This window comes from Bubalus bubalis, chromosome 14 (genome assembly GCF_019923935.1).
Source record: "Bubalus bubalis isolate 160015118507 breed Murrah chromosome 14, NDDB_SH_1, whole genome shotgun sequence".
Classification (NCBI taxonomy): domain Eukaryota; kingdom Metazoa; phylum Chordata; class Mammalia; order Artiodactyla; family Bovidae; genus Bubalus; species Bubalus bubalis.
The window spans coordinates 64352965-64359803 of NC_059170.1; the positions used below are offsets into that span (position 1 = coordinate 64352965).

The following is a 6839-nucleotide window of genomic DNA, read 5'->3' on the forward strand; positions in this document are numbered from 1 at the left end:
GTGAAAGAAGAGAGTGAAAAAGTTGGCTTAAAACTCAACATTCAGAAAACTAAGATCATGGCATCTGGTCCCATCACTTCATGGGGAAACAATGGAAACAATAACAGGCTTTATTTTCTTGGGCTCCAAAATCTCTGCAGATGGTGACTATAGTATACAGTGTATTGGTCGCAGAGTTGTGTCCGACTCTTTGTGACCCCATGGACTGTGGCCCGCCAGGGCAATCCATGGGATTCTCCAGGCAAGAATACTGGAGTGGGTTGCCATTCCCTTCTCCAAAGGATCTTCCCGACCCAGGGATGGAGCCTGGGTCTCAGGCCTTGCAGGCAGATTCTTTACTGTCTGAGCTAAAGGGAAGATCCACAGATGGTGACTGCAGCCATGAAATTAAAAGATGCTTGCTCCTTGGAAGAAAAGCTATGACCAACCTAGACAGCATATTAAAAAGGAGAGACATTATTTTGCCAACAAAGGTCTGCCTAGTCAAAGCTATGGCTTTTCCAGTAGTCATGTATGGATGTGAGAGTTGGGCTATAAAGAAAGCTGAGCACCAAAGAATTGATGCTTTTGAACTGTGATATTGGAGAAGACTCTTGAGAGTCTCTTGGACTGGAAGGAGATCCAACCAGTCCATCCTAAAGGAGATCAGTCCTGGGTGTTCATTGGAAGGACTGATAACTGAAGCTGAAAGTCTGATATTTTGGCTACCTGATGCGACCCTGATGCTGGGAAAGATTGACGGTGAGAAGAGAAGGGGACAACAGAGGATGAGATGATTGGATGGCATCACTGACTCGATGGACATGAGTTTGAATAGGCTCCGGGAGTTGGTAATGGACAGGGAAGCCTAGCGTGCCGCAGTCCATGGGGTCGAAACAAGTCGGACACGACTGAGCAACTGAACTGAACTGAACATTTTAATGTCTATAATACCACTTTAATTAATAAAATATACTGAAAAATACTTAAAAGAGAAGTCATAACAAATAAAAAATCAACCCTTCCTTAGTTTAAACTATGCTTTATCTTTCTGATTTCTAACGATTCAGCATTTCTTTCCTCTTCCTTAAATTATTTTCAAAATGTTTACTGAAACGTGCCTTAAAGATTTTTTTCTCTCAGGGAAACTCATAAAAATCCATTTATGTTCACTGATACAAACTTATTTTCAGTATAAGACTACCTTTTGGAGGGTACATTGTTGAATCATTGGTACTTCTCATGAATTCTAAATTGCAAATGATTTAGTATCAGTATATCTTTAATGATAGAAATCACATATAAAGTGGGCTTAAAATTTCCAAGAATAGTTTTGAGGACTGCCGTACATTTGGTCATTAGAGAGTCTGAAAATACCAAATTGATCAAGTCAGATTTGATGAGCCTGGATCACCGTGTTTCATTACAGTCTTGACACAGAAACTTTTGCATCTTCCAACAGTTTTGTTCAAGTGTGGGGAACTGCTTTAGGCCATTTAAAATCAGTAAGGCAGCTGGTTGTGCTTGAATTAAGTAAAATAATTAACCAGGATTGCAATACACTTTGTCCAAGTAGAGTTTGGAAAGCTTCAATATAGTGTTCTTAAAAGCAGACCATAGTATCTAATGAATTAGTTGCTCCATGACTGCTTCTGATTGAATCAATTCCATCATCAATTTCACCAACATGTCTCTCCATTGGATTGATACATAGTAAGTTCTGAATGGGTTCCATGATTTTCCCAACTTGGGCAAAACCCATCTGGCCATGCTTAGCCAGTTCTGCTGTCTACAAATGTTCTGGCTTCTACATATGGACCATAGTGCACAGGCAAGGCAATCAAAATCTGTTAGTCATGGGATGATCCGTCTGGTATTTTCAGCCATCTTAATAATTAATTGGGTAGCAACTGAATCAATAATTCCATATTCCAAGTTGGTTAGCAATGAGGCCAGGCTTTCCTCAAAATGGGTCTAGTTGTTTTGATTTCTAGGACCTAGTCGTGAAAATAGTGAAGTCTTTACTAGGTTCTCAAAAACATTCATACAATGCAGCTTTATGGACATAATTCATATGAGGATAACTATGCCAGTAATAAGGGTAAGGAGCTTACTCAACAATTAGGTACTTTGTTATTTATGTGTATTAGTAATGTGTTAACTATGCCATTCCCCTTATATAGGTGTTCTACCTGTCTATAAATCTGTCTATCTACCTGTAGAGGCATATAAAGATCTTGAACGTAAGGACAGACATTTTGATAGAGTTGGGGGACTTTTTTCTACATCTTTGTTTTATAAACAAGAAAAAGAGTTTTCATGAGAATGACCTATGCTTATTCAGATATAAATATAAATAAATAATATATTATTCAGATATAAATAAATTTTCCCTAGCCGCACTCCTTTTATCTACTGCCCTTTGCAGCCTGAAAGACCAAGACCTAGAAGAATTAAATATCAAAATTTATATTGACATATATGTATATATATGCTGTGCTGTGCTGTGCTGTGCTTAGTTGCTCAGTCGTGTCCTACTCTTTGCAGCCCCATGGACTGTAGCCCAGCAGGCTCCTCTGTCCATGAGGATTCTCCAGGCAAAAATACTGGAGTGGGTTGCCATGCCCTCCTATATAATTAGATACAATTACTTCAAATGCCTCAATAATAGTCAAGAGTTAAAAAGGAATGCAGCCTGTAAAAACGTCTAAAATAGAAGGATCAGCAAGAAAATAGACTGTAAAATTATTATTATTTAATTACAAAATACTTCATGAATGCTCTTTTATTCCAGGAGATTCTTTCATCTGACAGAAGGCTTAGCCACCTCTTCGAGCAGAAGATCACTTCAATACCTGAAGATAAATATCTACCAGTAGCCTTTAAACAATGCTTGTCATGTTTGTCATTTATGAACCAGACTTATACATAAATTAAGTCTTCCCAAACTGCAGCCATGAATCAGAGTTCCATGAAATGTGCTATTGCTAACACACTCAAGTGGGATGTTGCTATCAGTTCAATTGTTTTAATGATAAATTTCCTTTAGAAAATGGAAGGATCTGTTGACAGACAAAAACAGGAACTAACAATGGACTATTTAGACTTGCAAATGATGGAACATTTAATTATTCCAAAATAGCATTCCCCAGTTAGGGGATGGTCATTAAATCCATCATCCTTCAGTGTATGAGCATGAAACATTCATCATGTCTTCCTCAAACAGGAGTCAGTCATCTAAATATAGATTTTTGGACCATCCATTTCAACATGACATTTCATCGAAAGCCTGGAATTCCATTTATTTTCTGTAACAGAGATAAAGTGTTTGTAAACGATGTGATAAGACCATAAAGAGAAAGTAAAGTGAAATCCAGCTTCATACAAAGATAAATACAAACTCCACTAAAGACACTACACTATAGAAAGTGAAAAATGAGACACACCGTGTCAACAACACAATTCCAGGTAAGAAGTCAGTGTTCCCCAGATATGGTTTTTTTAATGTGCAGTTAGTTTTAGTACTTGGAATTGGTGTGCAAATTAATTTGCATTTGGGCTTAAGACAGAGGCAATGAGATCAAGACAAAATGAAACAAGATACACTTGAATTCTTTTTGTCAATCATCAAACACTGAAAAAAAATTTATGTTCCATTCGGACTTCCCTGGTGGCTCAGATGGTGAAGTGTCTGCTTACAATGAGGGAGACCTGGGTTCGATCCCTAGGTCGGGAAGATCTCCTGGAGAAGGAAATGGCAACCCACTCCAGTACTCTTGCCTGGAAAATTCCATGGACAGAGGAGCCTGGTAGGCTACAGTCCATGGGGTCGCAAAGAGTCGGATACGACTGAGCGACTTCAATGTTGAAAGATAGGTGTCTCAGAAAACAAAATTTTATGAAATTCAGAAATTTTTTTTTTTTTTACTTCCCTGGTGGTCCAGTGGCTAAGACTCTGCACTCCCAATGCAGGGGGCCCTGGTTCAATCCCAGGTCAGGGAACTAGATTCTAGGATTTGTATGCTGCAACTAAGGATTTGTATGTTGCAACTTAAAAAAAAACTCACATCACACAAATAAAGATCCAGCATGCTGCAACTAAGACTTAACGCAGCCAAATAAATAAATAATTTAAAAAAAAATTAATTTTTTTCTGCAGAGTTTGGTCTCATTGTTTAGCAAATACTGTGTTATTTTAATTCTGATTGGAGGCAATTTATGTTTGGGACCTGGACAAATATTTCATGGGATGATAGGTACAAATAAAAACCAAATAATTCTCCTAGAGGTAGCTCTCTTGTCACGGAATGCTACAAAGTGAGAGAACTTAGATGGGTTTATAAACAAGTTTCCTGTAAAGGATCTTGAAGGGAATGATCTCATTTGGCCCTACATTACTACTGCTGTTCCTTGCCAGGCTTCTCTCTACCACCGTTGTACAGCCCAGGAGACCGATGCCCAGAGAAGTTGAGTGATGGATCAAGGCTCCATGCTGATGTCAAGGCCTGGCCTTGTGTTCATGCTTCCTGACACTTATTGAAATTTATTGTAATTCACTATTCTGCCAATGGAAAACGTGTATGTCTGTGCATGACTACATGTGCTATATTCAGTCATGTCTGACTCTTTGTGACTCTTTGGACTATAGCCCCCAGGCTCCTCTGTCCATGGGATTTTTCTGGCAAGAGTACTGGAATGGGTTGCCGTTTCCTTCTCCAGGGGATCTTCCCAACCCAGAGATCAACTTGTGTCTCCTGTGGCTCTTGCATTGTAGGCTGATTCTTTACCGGATGAGCCATCGGACATGCCACCAAAAAGCTATCTATGAAATTAGTAACTAAGGGTCTAATTTGTTGTTATTTAGTCACTAAGTATATTCTACTCTTTTGCGATAACATGGACAGGCTCCTCTGTCCATGGGATTTCCCAGGCAAGAAAGATGGAATGGGTTACTATTTCCTTCTCTAGAGGATCTTCCCAAACCAGGGATTGAACCCACATCTCCCACATTGGCAGGTGGGTTCTTTACCTCTGAGCCACTGGGGAAACCCATGTGTCTAATAAACTATCCTAATTAATTGGACCAACTTCAGAAAAAATTTCAACTAGCTTTCAAACAGCTTTGGATATGCTGTAAAAGGTACAGGAAGTCTGCATCTCTGCTTTAAATACTTGGGAAAGGTATGTGTACAGAGCAGAGAATGGTCCAGAGACCTTTATTGAAAATATGCTCAAAAGTTGTAATCACAAAGTACAGCTAACAGTGTGTACACATCCTGTCCTCAGACTTGGCCTTTTAAAACCAGGAAGACTTCGCTCTTTTCCCTGATTCCCTTCCCACCCAGCCCTCCTGTCTCTGAATCTTGTTGTCTCCTACATATTTGAGGTCGGCTGAGTCAGTGATGGTAGATGGCATGAAAAGAGGGAATTATCACTGACTATATTTGCCTTTTCCCCTATTGTATCTACATGGGTCCTCAACCTCCAGGATCTAATGCCTGAAGATCTGAGGTGGAGCTGATGTAATAATAACAGAAATAAAGCACACAATAAATGTAATGCACTTGAATTATCCCAAACTATCCCCCCTCACCCTGGTCCATGAACAGTTGTCTTCCACAAACCCAGTCCCTGATGCTGAAAAGGTAACTGCTAGTCTACAACAGAGAAATAGTTAAAGGGCTATGGAACATTTTTAGGATTTAACTACCTGAGGTATGACCTTGCTAATGGCCAGTAAACTCCCCCCTTTCTCTTTGATCCTCTTCCTCCTAGCAGAAGAGAGTTAGTTCATTATTTCTGAGAAAAAAATTGGTGAGCAGCTCTATTACTGTCCTGGTAGAGATAGAGAAATGGAAGATGTGTCTTTTTTTACAAAGGAACTTGAACTTAATATAGATAGATGGTGTGAATTCATAAATACTTCACAGTTTAGCTGACTGATTCCTAAATAAAGGCTACAAGTAAATAAGAAAGATACCTTGAAATGACATAAACAGAGCTCACCCATTTTCTCATAGATGGGCTGGCAAAGTAGAGGAGACAGTGAAAGATTTAAACTTAAGGAGTCAGAGAAAATGCTCTAGGAATCCACAACTGACTTTATAATGTGTCCTATTTGTGAGGCAGCTACAGAGGTAAATAAATATCAATCGTGTACAGTATTGCCAAGTCTACACAAGCAAATTCCCATCATTCTGATTGGTGTTTTGCATACATATGGACTGTAAGATCAAATCTGATATGTGTGATTTCTTACAATCATCAGTATATGAATCTGCCTTTTGCTGGCACCCGACACTGTGAAAGATGTTACATTTAGACTCTGCCTGACATCAAATGTGGGCATCATCTATGCCTGACTTCCAGCACCTGTCTCAGCTACTTCTCTCTGCTCAGTTAAAATATCCTCTAACAATGTCCTCATGTGGACCATTTTCTCAAATGGAGAGTTTGGAAATGTGGTACCTTGGAAAGTTTTACAGGAAATATCTTTTGCATGGTGAAAGCAGTTTAGAGCAAACCTACACATCTACAGAAACATTTGTACTAAAAAAGAAAAAGGAAAGTACCTCCCAGCGTTTCACAGAATGCAGTGTGGAAATATCCCTAACATGGACAAAATCTAGTCCCAGCCAAACATGATTCTTTACTTGAAAAAAAAAATCCAGTCACATCCAGCTCCCTGAACGATGTATCCATCTCTCCTTCCTTACATCTCTCCTTCAATTGACTCAATTTTCAATCTTCTACCATTTCTCCACTAAATTTTAGAATCTGTTCTTTTGCTTCCCCTAATTCCTACTCCAATCCAATTTCCACACCTGTTTCAGTCTCCTCACAGCCCTCTCTCATCCCAT

General features: G+C 39.2%; 1 non-coding gene across 1 annotated transcript; it reads left to right on the forward strand.

Annotated features, from left to right (window-relative positions):
- The first annotated feature begins 3908 nt into the window (after positions 1-3908).
- Positions 3909-3981, forward strand: TRNAG-CCC. Its single transcript has one exon. It is a non-coding gene; the product is annotated as a tRNA-Gly (tRNA).
- Positions 3982-6839: the final 2858 nt, after the last annotated feature.